Here is a 22,073-nt window from a genome sequence, read left to right as displayed (position 1 = left end):
AACAAATCCCACAAATTCACCACCCTCTTGAGATGTTAAAGGGTTAAAGGGTTGGGAAACGATTCTCGGACTCTTGTAAGTAACGGGTTAAAGTTGCTGCAGACTTCTGTTTGTTCTTTTCTGAGTAATCCGCCTGTGCTGCTTTCAGACTGACAACCTTGCAGATGTTATGTTTTGTGGATTGAGTTCTGCTTATCTGTCACACAACTCCTGCTACATGGTTTCGCAAGAATTGAGCTAAGCGCTCTTTGTCTCGTAAGCTAGTTCTATAAATTGTAACACGCCTAAGTTAGACAAAGGTTCGATACGAACCCACAATCCTGGTCTCACCTGCAGGTGTTAGGATGTGGTAACCTAGTTATACTTTGTCTACAAATATGCAGAACAATGGTTGAAAAATGAGGAATTATCTCATTTCGCACATTGTCCCGGTTGTCTGAGCTTAACTGCCTTTTAGGGTGATTAAGGGGTCTTAGTCTCGAAATACCACTGTTGCTGGGCATGTGACTATGGGGGTAGCTAAAAAATTGTTTCCTGTGTACGTGAGAAAAATTGTATAAAAACTTTGTATCTCTGTGCTTTGGCAGAGAGAGACCTCTGGTACGGGTCCCCTGTGTGTGCCGAAGGATGGCTCTCTCTAGTAGCGAGCTACTAATAAAAAGCTGTGGCTTTATCCTCCGTAGTACTGTGTGTTTTTGCATCAGGTAACAGGTAATAATTAGAAGTAAGGTTTAGCACTCTGGCTAAAGAAATTTCTCCACATCTCTTGTTTTAAATGGACAGCCCTCTATCCTGAGGCTGTGCCCTCATGTCCTAGACTCCTCCACCATGAGAAATATCCTTTCCACATCTACTGTCTAGCCCTTTCAACATTCGAAAGGTTTCAATGAGATCCCCCCTCATCCTTCTGAATTCTAGCAAGTATAGACCCAGAGCCATCAAACATTCCTCATATGATCACCCTTTCATTCCCAGAATCATCCTTGTGAACCTCCTCTGGACCCTCTGCAATGCCAGCACATCTTTTCTTAGATAAGGACCCCAAAACTGTTCACAATACTCAAAGTGAGGCCTCACCAGTGCCTTATAGAGCCTCAGTATCACATCCTTTCTCTTGCACTCTAGACCTTTTGAAATGAATGCTAACATTGCATTTCCCTTCCTCACTTTCGAGTCTACCTGCAAATTAACCTTTAGGGTGTTCTGCACAAGGACACCCAATTCTCATTGCATCTCAGATTTTTGGATTTTCTCCCTGCTTAAAAAATAGTCTGCACATTTACTTCTTCTACCAAATTGCATGACCATGCATTTTACAACATTGTATTTCATTTGCCACTCTATTGCCCATTCTCCTAATCTGTCTAAGTCTATCTTCAGCCTTACTGTTTTCTCAACACTACCTGCCCCTCCACCAATCTTTGATTCATCTGAAAACTTAGTAACATATATTCCATCATCTAAATCATTGATATGCAGCATAAAAAATGGCCGCCCTAACACCAACCCATAGAAACATAGAAAACCTACAGCACAATACAGGTCCTTCAGCCCACAATGCTGTGCCGAACATGTACTTACTTTAGAAATTACCTAGGGTTACCCATAGCCCTCTATTTTTCTAAGCTCCATGTACCTATCCAGGAATCTCTTAAAAGACCCTATCGTATCCGCCTCCACCACCGTCGCCGGCAGCCCATTCCATGCATACACCACTCTCTGTACAATAAACTTACCCCTGACGTCTCCTCTGTATCTAATTCCAAGCACCTTAAAACTGTGCCCTCTCGTGTTAGCCATTTCAGCCCTGGGAAAAAGCCCCTGACTATCCACACGATCAATGTCTATCCCTCCAATTCCTCATCCAGGTCATTTATAAAAATCATGAAGAGAAGGGGTTCCAGAACAGATCCCTAAGGCACACCACTGGTCACCAATCTCCATGCAGAATATGACCCGTCTACAACCGCTCTTTGCCTTTTGATGACAGTTATATACAGAGTCTCCCAACTGTAGCTGGGATGGGGATCACAGATTACAACAGGAAATAGAAAAGATGTGTCAAAAGGGCAATGTTATGATAGCCATGGGAGATTTCAACATGGAAATCAATTGGGAGAATTAGGTTGCTAATGGATATCAAGAGCGTGAGTTTATTGAATGCCTGTGAGGTGCTTTTTAGAGCAGTTTGTCGTTGAGCCTCCTAGGGGATCAGCTTTCCTGGATTGGGTGTTAAGTAATGAACCGGAGGCGATAAGGGAGCTTAGGGTAAAAGAACCCTTAGGTACCAGTGATCAGAATATGACTAAGTCCAACTTGAAATTTGATAGGGAGAAAGTTAAGTCTGATGTAGCAGTACTTCAGTGGAGTAAAGGCTGATTTATACTTCTGCGTCAGCTCGACGCTGTAGGTACGGCGTTGCTGCGAACCCTACGCAGTGCCTTTGCAGATCCCTATGCTGTAGCCTGACGCGCACCTTTCCCAAAATGTAACTGCGCGTCACAGCAATGCAGACAGCAACAGCTGTGATTGGTCCGCTTAGTAGCATTGCATTTCTTCCAACGCTGCAACAGCTTCCCATTGGCTGACTGAAGGGCAGGGAAGGAACTCTGGCTGCAATGCTTTCCATAAAGCTTTACAGACCTCCGAAATTATGGAGGACACATTTCGCTTTTACGAAAAAAGTCGTTCGCTTTAAACTTGTTTACCCCCAGAAATACTACCATGACCATGAAGCCTTGCGCGGGCAGGTGTGTGTGCATGCGCGACGTGCCCGAATTGCAGAGCGGCGCAGACACACCAACGCACAAGTATAAATGCTCACAATATGCTTAGGCCACTTGCGTAGGTTACGGCGTCGAGTTGACGCACAAGTATAGATCGGCCTTAAGGGAAATTACTGTGGTACAAGAGACAAGTTGGCTAAAGTAAACAGGAAGGAGCTGCTGACAGGGATGTCAGCAGAGCGGCAATGGTGAACATTTCTGGGAAAAATGAGGAAGGTGCAAGATAGACTCTTGGAGAAATACTCAAATGGCAAAATAGTACAACCATGGCTGACAAAGGATGTCAAAGGTCATGTAAAAACAAATGAGAGGGCATACAACAAAACAAAAATTAGTGGGAAGATAGACGATTGGGAAGTTTTTAAAAACCGACAGCAATTAAAAGAATCATTAGAAGAGAAAAAATGAAATATGAAAGCAAGCTAGCAAGCAATATCGAAGTGGATGGTAAAAGCTTTTCCAGGTATGTAAAAAATAGAGAGATGAGAGTGGATATAGGACCGCTAGAAAATGAGGCAGGAGAAATAATAATGGAGGACAAGGAGATGGCTGATGAACTAACTGAGCATTTTGCATCAGTCTTCACTGTGGAAGACACTAGCAGTATGCCTGATGTTGTAGTGTGTGAGGGAAGAGAAGTGGGTGAGTTACTATTACAAGGGAGAAGATGCTCAAAAATCTGAAAGACCTAGGAGTACATAAGTCACCCAGATCAGAAGAACTTGCACCCTAGGCTTCTGAAAGAGGTAGCGTTAGAGATTGTGGCAGCATTAGCAATGATCTTTCAAAAATCATTGACTCTGGCATGGTTGCAAATGTCACTCCACTCTTTAAGAAAGGAGGAAGGCAAAAGAAATCTTTTACTCCTTGCTTCTTACTGATTTTCCCCCTGGAACCTACCAGCTTTCTCCTTCCCACCCTCCCCCACCTTCTTTATAAGGCCTCTGCCCCTTCCCTCTTCAGTTCTGACGAAGGGTTCCAGCCCGAAACATTGACTGATCGTTTCCACGGATGCTGCCTGACCTGCTGAGTTCCTCCAGCGTGTTGTGAGTGTTGCAAAAGAAAAGAAATTATAGACCAGTTAGCCGTCAGGTTGGGAAGATGTTAGTCAATTGTTAAGTATGAAGTTATGGGAGTACTTGGTTTCAAGGACAAATAGGACAAAGTCAGCATGGTTTCCTTAAGGGAAAATCCTGCCTGATGAACCTGTTGGAATTCTTTAAGGAGATTACAAGTAGGATAGATAAAGGGGACACAGTGTATGTTGTATATTTAGACTTTCAGAAGACCTTTGACAAGGTGCCACACATGAGGCTGCTGACCAAGTTAAGAGCCTGTGGTATTACAAGGAAGTTACTAACATGGTTAGAGCATCGGCTGATTGGAAGAAGGCAGCGAGTGGGAATAAAAGGATCCTTTTCTGGTTGGCTACCAGTGATTGATGCAGCTCTATAAAACTATGGTTAGGCCACACTTGGAGTACTGTGTCCAGTTCTGGTCGCCTCACTATAGGAAGGATGTGGAAGCATTGGAAAGGGTACAGAGGAGATTTACCAGGATGCTGCCTGGTTTAGGGAGCATGCATTATGATCAGAGATTAAGGGAGCTCGGGCTTTACTCTTTGGAGAGAAGGAGGATGAGAGGAGACATGATAGAGGTATACAAGATATTAAGAGGAATAGATAGAGTGGATAGCCAGCGCCTCTTCCCCAGGGCACCACTGCTCAATACAAGGTGACATGGCTTTAAGGTAAGGGGTGGGAAGTTCAAGGGGGATATTAGACGGAGGTTTTTTTACTCAGAGAGTGGTTGGTGCGTGGAAAGCACTGCCTGAGTCAGTGGTGGAGGCAGATACACGAGTGAAATTTAAGAGACTACTAGACAGGTATATGGAGGAATTTAAGGTGGGGGGTTATATGGGAGGCAGGGTTTGAAGGTTGACACAACAATGTTCTATTAGTGGTGTTCCACAGGGTTGATGTTGGGACCACTTCTTTTTATGCTGTATATAAATGATTTAAATGATGAAATAGATGGCTTTGTTGCCAAGTTTGCAGATGATATGAAGATTGGTGGAGGGGCAGGTAGTGTTGAGGAAACAGATAGGACGCAGAAAGACAGATTAGGAGAATGGGCAAAAAAGTGACAATTTAATTATAATGTTGAAAAATACACTTCGGTAGTAGAAATAAACGTGCGGACTATTTTCTAAATGGATAGAAAATCCAACAACCTGAGATGCAAAGGGACTTGGGAGTCCTTGTGCAGAACACCCTAAAGGTTAACTTGCAGGTTGAGTTGGTGGTGAGGAAGGCAAATGCAATGTTAATATTCATTTCAAGAGGTCTAGAATACAAGAGCAGGGATGTGATGCTGAGGCTTTATAAGGCGCTGGTGAGGCCTCACCCTGAGTATTGTGAACAGTTTTGGGCTCCTCATCTTAGAAGAGATATGCTGGCATTGGAGAGGTTCCAGAGGAAGTTCACAAGGATGATACCAGGAATGAAAGGGTTATCATACGAGGAATGTTTGATGGCTCTGCATCTGTACTCCCTGGAATTTAGGAGGATGAGGAGGGATGTCATTGAAACCTTTTGTATGTTGAAAGACCTAGACAGAGTAGATGTGGAAAAGATGTTTTCCATGGTGGGAGAGTCTAGGACAAGAGGGCACAGCCTCAGGATAGAGGGGTGTCTATGCAAAACAGAGATGCAGAGAAATTTCCTTAGCCTGAGGATGGTGAATTTGTGGAATTTGTTGCCACGTGCAGCTGTGGAGGCCAGGTCGTTGAGTTTATTTATAGCCGAGATTGATAGGTTCTTGATTAGACAGGGTATCAAAGGTTAAGGGGAAAAGGCCGGGAAATATGGTTGAGCGGGAGACAAAAAAAAGATCAGCCATGGCTGAATGACAGAGCAGACTCGACGTGTCAAATGGCCTAATTCTGCTCCGGTCTTATTGTTTATTTTAGAGCCTTAAATAGCAGAACACCAGTGGCTACCCTCCATTCTTCTGGTTATCTCACCAGTCGCTAAAGATGATTTGGGTATGTCTGCTAGGGCCCCGGCAATTTCTGCACTTGCCTCCCACAGGATCTGAGGGATCACCTTGTCAGGCCCTGGGGATTTATCAATCTAATTAGCCTCAAGACAGCAAACATCTCAACCTCTGTAATCTGTGTAGGGTCCAGGAAATTGTTGCCACCTTGCCTCACTTCTATAGAGTGTGTGCATCTCCTGAGTAAATACAGATGCAAAAAATTAATACAAGATCTCTCCCATCTCATTTAGCTCCATGCATGGATTACCAGTCTGATCACTAGATGCAAAGTGTTCCCCACACAAACTTCTGCTCTGTCTCATTTCCTGAGAGCAGATCAAGTATTACACACTCTCTTGTGATTTCTGTGGACTGATTAAGGAAACTTTCCTGAATACATTTGACAAACTCTATCCCATCCAGACCTTTTACAGTATGGGGGTCCCAATCAATATGTGGAAACTTAAAATCACCTACTACAATAATATGAGCAACACACACAAAATGCTGGAGGAACTCAGCAGGCCAGGCAGCAGCTATGCAAGAGTACAGTCGACATTTCGGGCTGAGACCCTTGGAAAAGTCAGTAATTCCTCTACAAATTTCTTCCCCTCAATCCCTCGGACTATTGGATGGTCTTTAATATAGACCCATTAACGTGGCCATATCTTTCTTGGTACTCAGTCTCACCCATAAGATCCTGAGAGACAGGATTTATGAGTATTTGGAGACACATAATCTGATTAGGAATAGTCACCATGGCTTTATCAAGGACAGGTCATGCCTTACAAACCTGATTGAATTCTTTGAGGATGTAACAAAACACATTGATGAAGGTAGAGCAGTGGATGTAGTGTGTATGGATTTCACTAAGGCACTTGATAAGGTTTCCCATGCAAGACTCATTCAGAAGGTAATGAGGTGTGGGATTCAAGGAGACCTACCTTTGTGGATCCAGAATTGGCTTGACCACAGAAGGCAGTGGTGTTCTACAGGGATCTGTTTTGGAACCCTTCCTCTTTGTGATTTTTATAAATGACCTGAATGAGGAAGTAGAAAGGTGGGTTAGTAAGCTGATGATACAAAAGTTGAGGGTGTTGTGGATAGTCTGGAGGGTTGTCAGAGGTTACAGTGGGACATCGATAGGATGCAGAACTGGGCTGAGAAGTGGCAGATGGAATTCACCCAGAAAAGTGTGAAGTGGTTAATTTCGGTAGGTCAAATTTGAAAAAAGAATATAGTATTAGTGGTAAGACTCTTGGCAGTGTGGAGGATCAGCAAGATCTTGGGGTCCGTGTGCACTGGACACTCAAAGCTGCTGCGCACGTTGACAGTGCAGGTAAGAAGGCATATGATGTGTTGGCCTTCATCAACTGTGGGATTGTTCAAGAGCCGTGAGGTAATGTTACAGCTATACAAGACCTTGGTTAGATCCCACTTGGAGTACTGTGTTCAGTTCTGGTCACCTCACTACAGGAAGGATGTGGATGCAATAGAGAGAGTGCTGAGGAGATTTACAAGGATGTTGCCTGGATTGGAGAGCATGCCTTATGAGAATAAGCTAAGTGAATTTGGCCTTTTCTCCTTGGAGTGATGGGGGAAGAGAGCTGACCTGATAGAGGTGTACAAGATGATGAGAGGCATTGACTTTGTGGACAGCAGGGGCTTTTTCCCCAGGGCTGAAATGGCAAACACAAGGGAGCATAGTTTTAAGGTACTTGGAAGTAGGTACAAGGGGAATGTCAGAAGTAAGTTTTTCAAACAGAGTGGTGCGTGGAATGCACTTCCGGCAATGGTGGTACAGGCCGTTATAATACGGTCTTTTAAGAGACTCTTAGATAGATACACGGAGCTTAGAAAAAAAGAGGGCTATGCGATTGGGAAATTCTAGGCAGCTTCTAGAGCAGGTTACCTGGCCGGCACAGCATTGTGGACTGAAAAGCCTGTGATGTGCTGTACAATTTCTATGTTCTATAATGCCTCACTAGACGTATACCCCAGTCTGTCCTGACGAAGCACTAATGTGACATTTTCCGAGTAGTAATGCCACCCCTCCTACTTTATTCCCCCTGCTCTGTTGCACCTAAAGCAATGGAACCCCATAATGTTGAGCTGGCAGTCCTGCCACTCCTGCAACTGTCTCACTAATGGCTACAATATCATAACTCCAGGTGTTGATGCATGCCCAGAGCTTATCTGCCTTCCTATAATATGCCTTGCATCTTGGGACAGTAGTTACACCATGCTCAACCTTTTGATTTCTGTCTGAGGTCTTAACAACATCTGTCTTCAGAACTTCTCCATTATCTGTTCTGGCACTCTAGTTCCCATCCCCCTGCAACTCTTGTTTAAACCCCACCATACAGCATTAACAAATCATTCTGCTAGGATATTAGTGCTCTTCCAGTTCAGGAACGAACTTTTTCTTCTGTGCAGCTACCACCTTCCCTGGAAGAGAGCCCAACAATCCAAAATCTGATGACTTCCTCCTACACCAACTCCTTAGCCATGTGTTAAATTGTGCAATCATCCTCTTTCTAACCTCAGTAACACAGGGCAAGGCAAGCAATCCTGAGATCACAACCCTGGAGGTGCTGTCCTTTAACTTAGCACCCGACAACCCTGAACTCACTATGCAAAATCTCATCACTCATTCTATGTTACTGATACCTACATGGCCCACAACCTCTGGCTGTTCACTTTCTCACTTAAGAATGCTGAGGACTCGATTGAGATGTCCTGGACACTGGGATCTGGGAGGCAACATAACAAGAAACTCATTCTTGTCCACAGAATCTCCTTTCTGTTCCTCTAATGAATCCCCTATCACCACAGCTCACCTCTTCTCCCTCCTTCCTTTCTGAGTCACAGAGCCAGACTCTGCTGGGTCATCCAACCAATGGTATCTAAAATTGTATCCCCGTTGTTGAGGGGGATGGCCACAAGGATACTCTGCACTGGCTGCAGAACATGTTTCCCTTCCTGACTCTCACCTAGTCTCCTGGATTCTGCCCCTCTGGGGTGTAACTATCTCTCTATAAGTCATATCGATCATCCCTACATAGGCAGCTCCAACTCCATAATGCAGAGTGTTACAGACAGCAGCTGGATACTCGTATTGCAGCTCTAACAGTAGAGATGCCAGACAGGGTAGTGGAATGCTCTTCTTGCAGAATGTGGGAAGGCAGGCAGACCTCCAGAGTCCCTGATTACTTCATCTGCAAGGGACACTAGTGCCTTCCTACAAGAGGAGCATTCCGCTACCCTGCCTGGCATCTCTACTGTTCTCACTGAGCAAATATAAAGAAGGAAACACAACAAACTTTGGGGAAAATAAAAAACTACCTACAGCCCTTTTTGCCTTCTCTGACTGAAGCCTCGATAAGCTAAAGCCTCAAAATCCCCACTCTAACAATTACTGTAGCTCCTGCCATTGCCTTATTTTAATTTGTTCTTGTCAATCAATCCTGAGCGCTGATTGTTCACTGCTCAAACCTAATGGAAGTCGATGACTTTTCTACTCAGTGAACCTGAGTGCCACATCTTCTCACCCTTCCAAAAAAGGTAGTAGGGATAGTCCGGGTAATTATAGACCAGTGAGCCTTACGTCTGTGGTGGGAACGCTGTTGGAAATGATTCGTAGAGATAGGATCTATGGACATTTAGAGAAACATGGTCTGATCAGGGACAATCAGCATGGCTTTGTGAAGGGCAGATCATGTCTAACAAGCCTGATAGAGTTCGTTGAGGAGGTGACCAGGCATATAGATGAGGGTAGTACATTGGATATGATCTACATGGATTTTAGTAAAGCATTTGACAAGGTTCCACACGGTAGGCTTATTCAGAAAGTCCAAAGGCATGGGATCCAGGGAAGTTTGGCCAGGTGGATTCAGAATTGGTTTGCCTGCAGAAAGCAAAGGGTCGTGGTGGAGGGAGTACATTCGGATTGGAGGGTTGTGACTAGTGGTGTCCCATAAGGATCGGTTCTGGGACCTCTACTTTTCGTGATTTTTATTAACGACCTGGATGTGGGGGTAGAAGGGTGGGTTGGCAAATTTGCAGACGACACCAAGGTTGGTGGTGTTGTGGATAGTGTAAAGAATTGTCGAAGATTGCAGAGAGACATTGATAGGATGCAGAAGTGGGCTGAGAAGTGGCAGATGGAGTTCAACCCAGAGAAGTGTGAGGTGGTACACTTTGGAAGGACAAACTCCAAGGCAGAGTACAAAGTAAATGGTAGGATACTTGGTAGTGTGGAGGAGCAGAGGGATCTGGGGGTACATGTCCACAGATCCCTGAAAGTTGCCTCACAGGTAGGTAGGGTAGTTAAGAAAGCTTATGGGGTGTTAGCTTTCATAAGTCGAGGGATAGAGTTTAAGGGTCGCAAGGTAATGACGCAGCTCTATAAAACTCTGGTTAGGCCGCACTTGGGAGTACTGTGTCCAGTTCTGGTTGCCTCACTATAGGAAGGATGTGGAAGCATTGGAAAGGGTACAGAGGAGATTTACCAGGATGCTGCCTGGTTTAGGGAGCATGCATTATGATCAGAGATTAAGGGAGCTAAGGCTTTACTCTTTGGAGAGAAGGAGGATGAGAGGAGACGTGATAGAGGTATACAAGATATTAAGAGGAATAGACAGAGTGGACAGCCAGCACCTCTTCCCCAGGGCACCACTGCTCAATACAAGAGGACATGGCTTTAAGGTAAGGGGTGGGAAGTTCAAGGGGGATATTAGAGAAAGGTTTTTTACTCAGAGAGTGGTTGGTGTGTAGAATGCATTGCCTGAGTCAGTGGTGGAGGCAGATACACTAGTGAAATTTAAGATACTACTAGACAGGTATTTAAGGTGGGGGGTTATATGGGAGGCAGGGTTTAAGGGTCAGCACGACATTGTGGGCTGAAGGGCCTGTACTGTGCTGTACTATTCTATGTTTTATATTCAATCTACAATTGGTTGTTGCTTTACAAAGTGCTATGCGCTAAAAAGAGCACAATATCACATGGCTGCTCCCGGAGACGTTCTAATTACAATGAATATTGGGCGGGGGGGGGGGGGAGGAAGGGAAACAGTAGTCTTTCTCATTGGAGTATGGCAGGTTTGTGATCCGTAAGCTACAGATCACGTGTTGCCCAGGACAAAGGTGTTTGATATCATTATATACCCAGAGAGAATGCGACAAAACATGTTCTCACAGGTAGAAAGGTCCAGAAGAGGCAGTAGAACAAAGGTGATTTTCTCAAGAACTAAAGCTGATGGAAGGATTGGTTCTTTTTTTTCGTGCAGCACTAATTGACATTTTTCATTGAGTGGAAGGTAGACTTTACATCCAAGATTAATTCGGAACTATAATTTTATTCCAAGTTCCTATTCCTTGGATTTAGATATCTGAAGCTCGGCAGTGTCTGGGAGATCCATCCGCTCCTATAGACATCTAACAGACTGGTGGGGAAAGCACGGGAAATGTAACCTATGGTTGCCTCTGTACCCAGAAACCCTCACGAACGAAAAATCGGTCTATCCAACAGAGTCCCAGTGATGGACATGCTTCGCTCATCAGCAGGTAACTCCCCGGGCCCGGGTAAGGATCGTGGAGCTCAGAGAAGGGAAAAGGACTGGAACCAGGGTTTTCAGGGCCACGGTGTGTCTGGAGATCAAAGTAATTGTCTTTCAGTCGGGGTAGGGACACCGTTACCGATGACCCACCGAAAAATCCGATCCTACCTGCTACCGATCCGCCTGAGCCTTTTACTCACTGAGCGCATGCGCGATATTCGGGCCCATCGGCGCCCCTAAGGCCTGCCGGCGACTTCTGGGGAGGTGAATTTCGAGTAAATTTGTTATCAAAGTACTGTACATAGCCCGAGATTCATTTTCTTGTGGGTATAGTCAATAAATCTAGAGAATAATAACTACAGCAGGGTCAATGAAAGATCTACCAGAGTGCATAAGACAACAAACTGTGCAAATGCAAATATAAATAAATAGTAATAAATAACGAGAACATGAGATAGAGTCCTTAAAGTGAGAGCATTGATTATGGGAACATCTCAGTGGTGGGGCAAGTGAGCGTAGTTACACCCCTTTATTTAAGAGCCGAATGGTTGAGGGGTAGGAACTGTGCTTGAGCCTGATGTTGTGAATCCTGAGGCTCTTGTACCTTCTACCTGACCGCAGCAGTGAGGGAGAGCATGTCCTGGATGGTGGGGATTTCTGATGATGGATGCTGCCTTCCTGTAACAGCATTTCATGTAAATGTACTCACTGGTTGGGAGGGCTTACCCGTGATGTACTGGGCCGAATCCACTACCTTTCGTAGGATTTTCCATTCAAAGGCAATGGTGTTCCTCTACTAGGCTGTGATGCAGCCAGTCAGTATACTCTCCACTATCTATAGAAGTCGGTCAAAGTTTTAGATGCCATGCCAAATCTTATATATTCTCTGTTCAAATCTGACCTACCAAAATGAACCACTTCACAGTTATCTGGGTTGAACTCCATTTATCACTTCTCAGCCCAGTTCTCTAGAACTTTCTCCCATTCCACCATCCTGCTTCGCTGACACCACATTCCAAAGTTGAATTACAAAGCCCCACATCTCAGCTCAATCCCGAACAGGCTGAATGCAAAAAAGACGGCTCTTACGGAACTGTTAAAATGAAATACCTACAGCAACGCAGTAAAAATTTTAACCAAGGCATTATGTATGTATATATATAAGCTAATCTTGTGTATTTGTATGTTTTGAGTGTGTATGTTTTTAAAAATGTTTTCATTGTGTGCTCTTTCACACTAGAAGAATGATAATAAACAGTCTTGAATCTTGAATACTCTAGTCCTCTCAAAATGAATGTTAACATTGTATTTCCTTTCTTACTACTGACTCAATCTGTAAGATAACTTTTAGGAATAGAAACCATAGAAACTACAGCACAGAAACAGGCCTTTTGGCCCTTCTTGGCTGTGCCGAACCGTTTTCTGCCTAGTCCCACTGACTTGCACACGGACCATATCCCTCCATACACCTCCCATCCATGTATCTGTCCAATTTATTCTTAAATGTTAAAAAAGAACCCGCATTTACCACCTCGTCTGGCAGCTCATTCCATACTCCTACCACTCTCTGTGTGAAGAAGCCCCCCCTAATGTTCCCTTTAAACTTTTCCCCCCTCACCCTTAACCCATGTCCTCTGGTTTTTTTCTCCCCTCGCCTCAGTGGAAAAAGCCTGCTTGCATTCACTCTATCTATACCCATCATAATTTTATATACCTCTATCAAATCTCCCCTCATTCTTCTACGCTCCAGGGAATAAAGTCCTAACCTATTCAACCTTTCTCTGTAACTGAGTTTCTCAAGTCCTGGCAACATCCTTGTAAACCTTCTCTGCACTCTTTCAACCTTATTTATATCCTTCCTGTAATTTGGTGACCAAAACTGAACACAATACTCCAGATTCGGCCTCACCAATGCCTTATACAACCTCATCATAACATTCTAGCTCTTATACTCAATACTTTGATTAATAAAGGCCAATGTACCAAAAGCTCTCTTTACGACCCTATCTACTTGTGACGCCACTTTTAGGGAATTTTGTATCTGTATTCCCAGATCCCTCTGTTCTACTGCACTCCTCAGTGCCTTACCATTAACCCTGTATGTTCTACCTTGGTTTGTCCTTCCAACGTGCAATACCTCACACTTGTCTGTATTAAACTCCATCTGCCATTTTTCAGCCCATTTTTCCAGCTGGTCCAAGGCCCTCTGCAGGCTCTGAAAACCTTCCTCACTGTCTACTACACCTCCAATCAAATCCTGCATGAGATCTCCCATGTTCCTTTTCACATCTGATTTCTGAAATTTCTCCCCATTTAAAACATAGTTCACACCTTTAGTCCTTCTGCCAGAGTGCATGACCTTACACTATATTCCATTTGCCACTACTTGCCTATTCTTCTAATCTGTACAGGTTTTTCTGCGGACTCCCTGCTTCCTTAAAAATTAACTGCCCATCCACCTATCTTTGTATCATACACAAAATTGGTCACAATACCATAAAATCCATGATCCAAATCTGACACGTAAAAAGAAGTGGTACCAACACCAATCCCCGTGGAACACCGCTACTCACCAGAAGGCAACCCGAAAAGAACAGAGAAATCTACAGCACATTACAGGCCCTTCAGCCCACAATGTTGGGCTGACTATGTAACCTACTCGAGAAACTGCCTAGAATTTCCCTACCGCATAACCCTCTATTTTTCAAAGCTCCATGTACCCGTCTAAGAGTCTCTTAAAAGACCCTATTGTATCCGCCTCTACCACCATCACTGGCAATGCATTCCACGCACCCACCACTCTCTCTGTGAAAACTCTGACATCTTCTCTGTACCTACTTCCAAGCACCTTAAAACTACGCCCCCTCGTGTTAGCTATTTCAGACTTGGGGGAAAGCCTCTGCTGTCCTCAAGATCAGTGCCTCTCATCATCTTGAACACCTCTAATCCTCTGTCACTCCAAGGAGAAAAGGCCAAATTCACTCAGCCTATTCTCATAAGGCATGCTCTCCAATCCAGGCAATGTCCTTGTAAATCTCCTCTGTGCTTTCTCTATAGTATCCTCATCCTTCCTGTAATGAAGTGACCAAAGCTGAACACAGTACTCCAAATGGGGTCTGACCAAGGTCTTATATAGCTGTAATAATACCTCACAGTTCTTGAACACAATCCCACGGTTGATGAAGGCCAACACATAATACACCTTCTTAACAACATTGTCAACCTGCGCAGCAGCTTTGAGTGTCCAATGTTCACGGACCCCAAGATCTTGCTGATCCTCCATAGTGCCAAGTGTCTTGCCATTAATATATTCTGTCTTCAAATTTGACCTACTGAAATGAACCAATTTACACTTATCTGGGTTGAACTTCATCTGCCACCTCTCAGCCCAGTTCTGCATCCTATCGATGTCACACTGTAACCTCCGACAACCTCCAGTGCATGAATGGGCCAGTGAAGGAGTGGAGCTTTGAGGCTTCGAGGAGAAGAGGCGGAGGACAAGCTAGCTCGCAGTTAGTTTTTACAATGTCTCCTGAGATGGTGATGTGCCTCTCATGTGAGATGTGGCAGTCTTGGGGGAACTCCCCTCTCCCGCAGTCACATCTGCCAGAAGTGCATACGGCTGGGCGATCTGGAAGACCGTGTAAGGAATCTGGAGCAGCAGTTGGATGACCTTCGACTCATAAGGGAGAGTGAGGCAGTCATAGATGAGAGCTACAGGGAGGTAGTCACACCTAGGCTGTTGGATGCAGGTCGTTGGGTGACAGTCAGAGGGGGGAAAGCGAAGGTGAGCAGACAGGTAGTGCAGAGCACCCCTGTAGCCATTCCCCTGAATAATAAGTATACAGTCCTGGATACTGTTGGCGGGGACGACTGACCAGGTGCGAGCCACGGTGGCAGGGCCTCCGGCTCTGAGTCTGACCCTGTGGTGCAGAAGGGTGGGATGGAGAAGAGGAGAGCTGTCGTCATTGGAGACTCTATAGTCAGGGGAGCAGACAGGAGATTTTGTGGACATGAGAAGGACATCCGCATGGTTTGTTGCCTCCCGGGTGCCAGGGTCTGGGATGTCTCTGACCCGGTGCACGACATCCTGGTACGAGAGGGAAAGCAACCAGAAGTCGTGATACATATTGGCACCAACGACAAAGGCAGGTAGCGGGATGAGGTCCTGAAGTGTGAGTTTCGGGAACTAGGCAGAAGGCTGAAGCACAGGACCTCAAGGGTGGCGTTCTCAGGATTGCTGCCAGTGCTACGTGACAGTGATGGTAAGAATTGGAGGAGATGGCAGTTGAATGCGTGGCTGAGGAGTTGGTGCAGGGAGCAGGGTTTTAGATTTTTAGATCATTGGGATCTCTTCTGGGAAAGGTGGGACCTGTACAGATTGGATGGGTTGCACCTGAACTCGAGGGGGAGCAATATCCTTGCAGGTAGGTTTGCTAGCATGGTTCGGGAGGGTTTAAACTAATTTGCGAGGGGGATGGGACCCAGAGCGATAGAGCAGTGAAAGAAGTGCATGGAGTAAAGCAAGATCTAACATTCAGAGAGGCTTTGAGGAAAGAGAAGCAGAATAAACGGTGTAAAGACAGTAAGGTAGAAGGGCTGAAATGTGTGTACCTCAATGCAAGAAGCATCAAGAACAAAGGTGATGAACTGAGAGCTTGGATACATACATGGAATTATGATGTAGTGGCCATTACAGAGACTTGGCTGGCACCAGGGCAGGAATGGATTCTCAATATTCCTGGATTTCAGTGCTTTAAAAGGGATAGAGAGGGCAGAAAAAGGGGAGGAGGGGTGGCATTACTGGTCAGGGATACTATTATAGCTACAGAAAGGGTGGGTAATGTAGCAGGATCCTCTTTTGAGTCAATATGGGTGAAAGTCAGGAACAGGAAGGGAGCAGTTACTCTATTTGGGGTATTCTGTAGGCCCCCTGGTAGCAGCAGAGATACAGAGGAGCAGATTGGGAGGCAGATTTTGGAAAGGTGCAAAAATAACACGGTTGTTATCATGGGTGACTTTAACTTCTCTAATATTGATTGGCACCTGATTAGTTCCAAGGGTTTAGATGGGGCAGAGTTTGTTAAGTGTGTCCAGGACGAACTCCTGTCACAGTATGTGGACAGGCCGACCAGGGGGAATGCCATACTAGATCTAGTACTAGGTAATGAACCGGGTCAGGTCACAGATCTCTCAGTGGGCGAGCATCTGGGGGACAGTGACCACCACTCCCTGGCCTTTAGCATTATCATGGAAAAGGACAGAATCAGAGAGGACAGGAAAATTTTTAATTGGGGAAAGGCAAATTATGAGGCTATAAGGCTAGAACTTGCGGGTGTGAAATGGGATGATGTTTTTGCAGGGAAATGTACTATGGACATGTGGTCGATGTTTAGAGATCTCTTGCGGGATGTTAGGGATAAATTTGTCCCGGTGAGGAAGATAAAGAATGGGAGGGTGGAGGAACCATGGGTGACACGTGAGGTGGAAAATCTAGTCAGGTGGAAGAAGGCAGCATACATGAAGTTTAGGAAGCAAGGATCAGATGGATCTATTGAGGAATATAGGGAACCAAGAAAGGAGCTTAAGAAGGGGCTGAGAAGAGCAAGAAGGGGGCATGAGAAGGCCTTGGCGAGTAGGGTAAAGAAAAACCCCAAGGCATTCTTCAATTATGTGAAGAAAAAAAGGATGACAGGAGTGAGGGTAGGACTGATTAGAGATAAAGGTAGGAAGATGTGCCTGGAGGCTGTGGAAGTGAGCGAGGTCCACAATGAATACTTCTCTTCGGTATTCACCAATGAGAGGGAACTTGATGACGGTGAGGGCAATATGAATGAGGTTGATGTTCTGGAGCATGTTGATATTAAGGGAGAGGAGGTGTTGGAGTTGTTAAAATACATTAGGACAGATAAGTCCCCGGGGCCTGATGGAATATTCCCCAGGCTGCTCCACGAAGCGAGAGAAGAGATTGCTGATCCTCTGGCTAGGATCTTTATGTCCTCATTGTCCACGGGAATGGTACCGGAGGATTGGAGGGAGGTGAATGTTGTCCCCTTGTTCAAAAAAGGTAGTAGGGATAGTCCGGGTAATTATAGACCAGTGAGCCTTACGTCTGTGGTGGGAAAGCTGTTGGAAAAGATTCTCAGAGATAGGATCTATAGGCATTTAGAGAATCATGGTCTGATCAGGGACAGTCAGCATGGCTTTGTGAAGGGCAGATCATGTCTAACAAGCCTGATAGAGTTCTTTGAGGAGGTGACCAGGCATACAGATGAGGGTAGTGCAGTGGATGTGATCTATATGGATTTTAGTAAGGTATTTGACAAGGTTCCACACGGTAGGCTTATTTAGAAAGTCAGAAGGCATGGGATCCAGGGAAGTTTGGCCAGGTGGATTCAGAATTGGCTTGCCTGCAGAAGGCAGAGGGTCGTGGTGGAGGGAGTACATTTGGATTGGGGGTTTGTGACCAGTGGTGTCCCACAAGGATCTGTTCTGGGACCTCTACTTTTCGTGATTTTTATTAACAACCTGGATGTGGGGGCAGAAGGGTGGGTTGACAAGTTTGCGGACGACACAAGGGTTGGTGGTGTTGTGGTTGTGTAGAGGATTGTCGAAGATTGCAGAGAGACATTGATAGGATGCAGAAGTGGGCTGAGAAGTGGCAGATGGAGTTCAACCCAGAGAAGTGTGAGGTGGTACACTTTAGAAGGACAAACTCCCAGGCAGAGTACAAAGTAAATGGCAGGATACTTGGTAGTGTGGAGGAGCAGAGGGATCTCGGGGTACATGCCCACAGATCCCTGAAATTTGCCTCACAGGTAGGTAGGGTAGTTAAGAAAGCTTATGGGGTGTTAGCTTTCATAAGTCGAGGGATAGAGTTTAAGAGTCGCAATGTAATGATGCAGCTCTATAAAACTCTGGTTAGGCCACACTTGGAGCATTGTGTCCAGTTCTGGTCGCCTCACTATAGGAAGGATGTGGAAGCATTGGAAAGGGTCCAGAGGAGATTTACTAGGATGCTGCCTGGTTTAGAGAGTATGCATTATGATCAGAGATTAAGGGAGCTAGGGCTTTATTCTTTGGAGCGAGGGAGAATGAGAGGAGACATGATAGAGGTGTACAAGATAATAAGAGGAATAGATAGACTGGATAGCCAGCACCTCTTCCCCAGGGCACCACTGCTCAGTACAAGAGGACATGGATTTAAGGTAAGGGGTAGGAAGTTCAAGGGGGATATTAGAGGAAGGTTTTTTACTCAGAGAGTGGTTGGTGCATGGAATGCACTGCCTGAGTCAGTGGTGGAGGCAGATACACTAGTGAAGTTTAAGAGACTACTAGACAGGTATATGGAGGAATTTAAGGTTGGGGCTTATATGGGAGGCAGGGTTTGAGGGTCGGCACAACATCGTGGGCTGAAGGGCCTGTACTGTGCTGTACTACTCTATGTTCTATTAACCCTCCACACTATCAAAAACACCCCAAACCTTTGTGTCATCAGGTACTTACTGTCTCTGCCATGCTCACAATGTATATTAGAGAGGCCACTTAGTCCATTTACTCCCTGCCCATATTTCTGTTCCATATCGGTACATTAACATCCATCCGTGCTGGTCATCTCTCACCCTTCCTTTGACGAAGAGACTTCCCTTGAATTTTCTGCTTGATTCTCTCCAGACTGAACAAGACGATGGTTTTGTCCCAAACATTCCTCTTTCCTTGGGGCTTTGAGCTAAGACAGAATGTCATGGTAGTTAAACTCCTCCTTCCCTGCTCATTTAAATGTTTTAGCTCATTTTCACGGAATTCATGGGGCTGTGCCTCACATTGCTGGCTTGTTGCAATGCACAACTCTCCTCTAAAGTCTGACAACAGAAGGGTCAGTAAATCTTTGTTGAAGTAGGGTCAGAAACCAAAGAGGGGCTAGAAAGAGATGGGGCTAGACTTTATAGGGTGGAGGGAATTAGACCCGGAGGATGTGATACAAAATCAGCAACATTCGGAAACTGATTGATTGAAAACATGCTGTTTATTTCTGCAAAATGCTGGAGGAACTCAGCAGTCAGGCAGCATCTATGGAGAGGTTTTTTTGTGTCTGTATTTACTAAGGAAGCTGGCATGAAATCTATGGAATTGAGGGAATCAAGTAGTGAGACCATGGCAATTGTACAGATTGAAAAGGAGGAGGTGCTTGCTGTCTTGAGGAAAATTAAAGTGGATAAATCCCCAGGACCTGACAGGGTGTTCCCTCAGACCTTGAAGGAGACTAGTGTTGAAATTGCGGGGGCCCTGGCAGAAATATTTAAAATGTCGCTGTCTACAGGTGAAGTGCGGGAGGATTGGAGAGTGGCTCATGTTGTTCCGTTGTTTAAAAAAGGATCGAAAAGTAATCCGGGAAATTATAGGCCGGTGAGTTTAACGTCAGTAGTAGGTAAATTATTGGAGGGAGTACTAAGAGACAGAATCTACAAGCATTTGGATAGACAGGGGCTTATTAGGGAGAGTCAACATGGCTTTGTGCGTGGTAGGTCATGTTTGACCAATCTGTTGGAGTTTTTCCAAGGAGGTAACCAGGAAAGTGGATGAAGGGAAGGCAGTGGATATTGTCTACATGGACTTCAGTAAGGCCTTTGACAAGGTCCCGCATGGGAGGTTAGTTAGGAAAATTCAGTCACTAGGTATACATGGAGAGGTGGTAAATTGGATTGGACATTGGCTCGATGGAAGAAGCCAGAGAGTGGTGGTAGAAAATTGCTTCTCTGAGTGGAGGCCTGTGACGAGTGGTGTGCCACAGGGATCAGTGCTGGGTCCATTGTTATTTGTCATCCATATTAATGATCTGGATGATAATATGGTAAATTGGATCAGCAAGTTTGCTGATGATACAAAGATTGGAGGTGTAGTAGACAGTGAGGAAGATTTTCAGAGCCTGCAGAGGGACTTGGACCAGCTGGAAAAATGGGCTGAAAAATGGCAGATGGAGTTTAATACTGACAAGTGTGAGGTATTGCACGTTGGAAGGACAAACCAAGGTAGAACATACAGGGTTAATGGTAAGGCACTGAGGAGTGCAGTGGAACAGAGGGATCTGGGAATACAGATACAAAATTCCCTAAAAGTGTCGTCACAGGTAGATAGGGTCGTAAAGAGGGCTTTTGGTACATTGGCCTTTATTAATCGTAGTATTGTGTATAAGAGCTGGAATGTTATGATGAGGTTGTATAAGGCATTGGTGAGGCCGAATCTGGAGTATTGTGTTCAGTTTTGGTCACCAAATTACAGGAAGGATATAAATAAGGTTGAAAGAGTGCAGAGAAGGTTTACAAGGATGTTGCCGGGACTTGAGAAACTCAGTTATAGAGAAAGGTTGAATAGGTTAGGGTTTTATTCCCTGGAGCGTAGAAGAATGAGGGGAGATTTGGTAGAGGTATATAAAATTATGATGGGTATAGATAGAGTGAATGCAAGCAGGCTTTTTCCACTGAGGCAAGGGGAGAAAAAAACCAGAGGACATGGGTTAAGGGTGAGGGGGGAAAAGTTTAAAGGGAACATTAGTGGGGGCTTCTTCACACAGAGAGTGGTAGGAGTATGGAATGAGCTGCCAGACGAGGTGGTAAATGCGGACAACAGGAATTCTGCAGGTGCTGGAAATTCAAGCAACATACATCAAAGTTGTTGGTGAACGCAGCAGGCCAAGCAGCATCTATAGGAAGAGGCGCAGTCGACGTTTCAGGCCGAGACCCTTCGTCAGGAGTGACGAAGGGTCTCGGCCTGAAACGTCGACTGCGCCTCTTCCTATAGATGCTGCTTGGCCTGCTGCGTTCACCAGCAACTTTGATGTATGTTGGTAAATGCGGGTTCTTTTTTAACATTTAAGAATAAATTGGACAGATACATGGATGGGAGGTGTATGGAGGGATATGGTCTGTGTGCAGGTCAGTGGGACTAGGCAGAAAATGGTTCGGCACAGCCAAGAAGGGCCAAAGGGCCTGTTTCTGTGCTGTAGTTTCTATGGTTCTATGGAGAGAAATAAATAATCAACATTTTAGAGCAAGCCCCTTCCGCATACCTAGACTATTTATTCCTCTGCTGACATGTTGCCTGATCTACTGAGTTTCCAGCACTTTGTGTGTGTCTCTACATTTCCAGCATCTACAGAATCTCGTGTTTTATATCTGCATTTGTAAGTGGGTTGGACTTTGACATTTGACACTCAGAATGCTTGTTGATATTGTGTATATTGTTTATGGGAGCTTACTGTGCTAAATTAGCTGCTGAGTTTTCTACATAAACGCTGAGGTATGTTGCATAGAACTGGTGCTTGCAGATACTTTTAATCGCACCATGTATAGAAACATAGTAAACCTACAGCACAATATAGGCCCTTTGGCCCACAATGCTGTGCCGAACATGTACTTACTTTAGAAATCACTCAGAGTTACCTATAGCCCTCTATTTTTCTCCATGCACCTATCCAGGAGCCTCTTAAAAGACCCCGTCGTATCTGCCTCCACCACAGTCGCCGGCAGCCCATTCTATGCACTCACCTCTCTGCGTAAAAAACTTACCCCTGACATTCCCTCTGTACCTACTTCCAAGCACCTTAAAACTGTGCTTTCTCATGTTAGATATTTCAGCCCTGGAAAAAGCCTCTGACTATCCACATGATCAATGCCTCTAATCATCTTATACC

The 22,073-nt window shown here is 45.1% G+C and overlaps 2 protein-coding genes across 3 annotated transcripts in view; one reads left to right on the top strand and one right to left on the bottom strand.

The window, feature by feature from the left end:
- Positions 1-22,073, top strand: part of LOC134351431 (gastrula zinc finger protein XlCGF8.2DB-like) — a 138,092-nt gene that overhangs the window by 55,493 nt on the left and 60,526 nt on the right. The gene's annotated exons all lie outside the window — the stretch shown is intronic.
- LOC134351430 (gastrula zinc finger protein XlCGF7.1-like) overlaps positions 1-22,073 on the bottom strand; it is a 99,705-nt gene that overhangs the window by 30,048 nt on the left and 47,584 nt on the right. The window contains exon 3 of one of the 2 annotated variants that reach the window (XM_063057541.1): positions 6,770-6,865. The exons of the other annotated variant lie outside the window; for it this stretch is intronic. The gene's annotated coding sequence lies outside the window, so the exon portion shown is untranslated. The remainder of the gene's footprint in view (positions 1-6,769; positions 6,866-22,073) is intronic. 2 annotated transcript variants of the gene reach the window in all.

Source organism: Mobula hypostoma, chromosome 9, assembly GCF_963921235.1.
Source record: "Mobula hypostoma chromosome 9, sMobHyp1.1, whole genome shotgun sequence".
Lineage (NCBI taxonomy): Eukaryota > Metazoa > Chordata > Chondrichthyes > Myliobatiformes > Myliobatidae > Mobula > Mobula hypostoma.
This window is presented reverse-complemented; position numbering and strand designations above follow the sequence as displayed.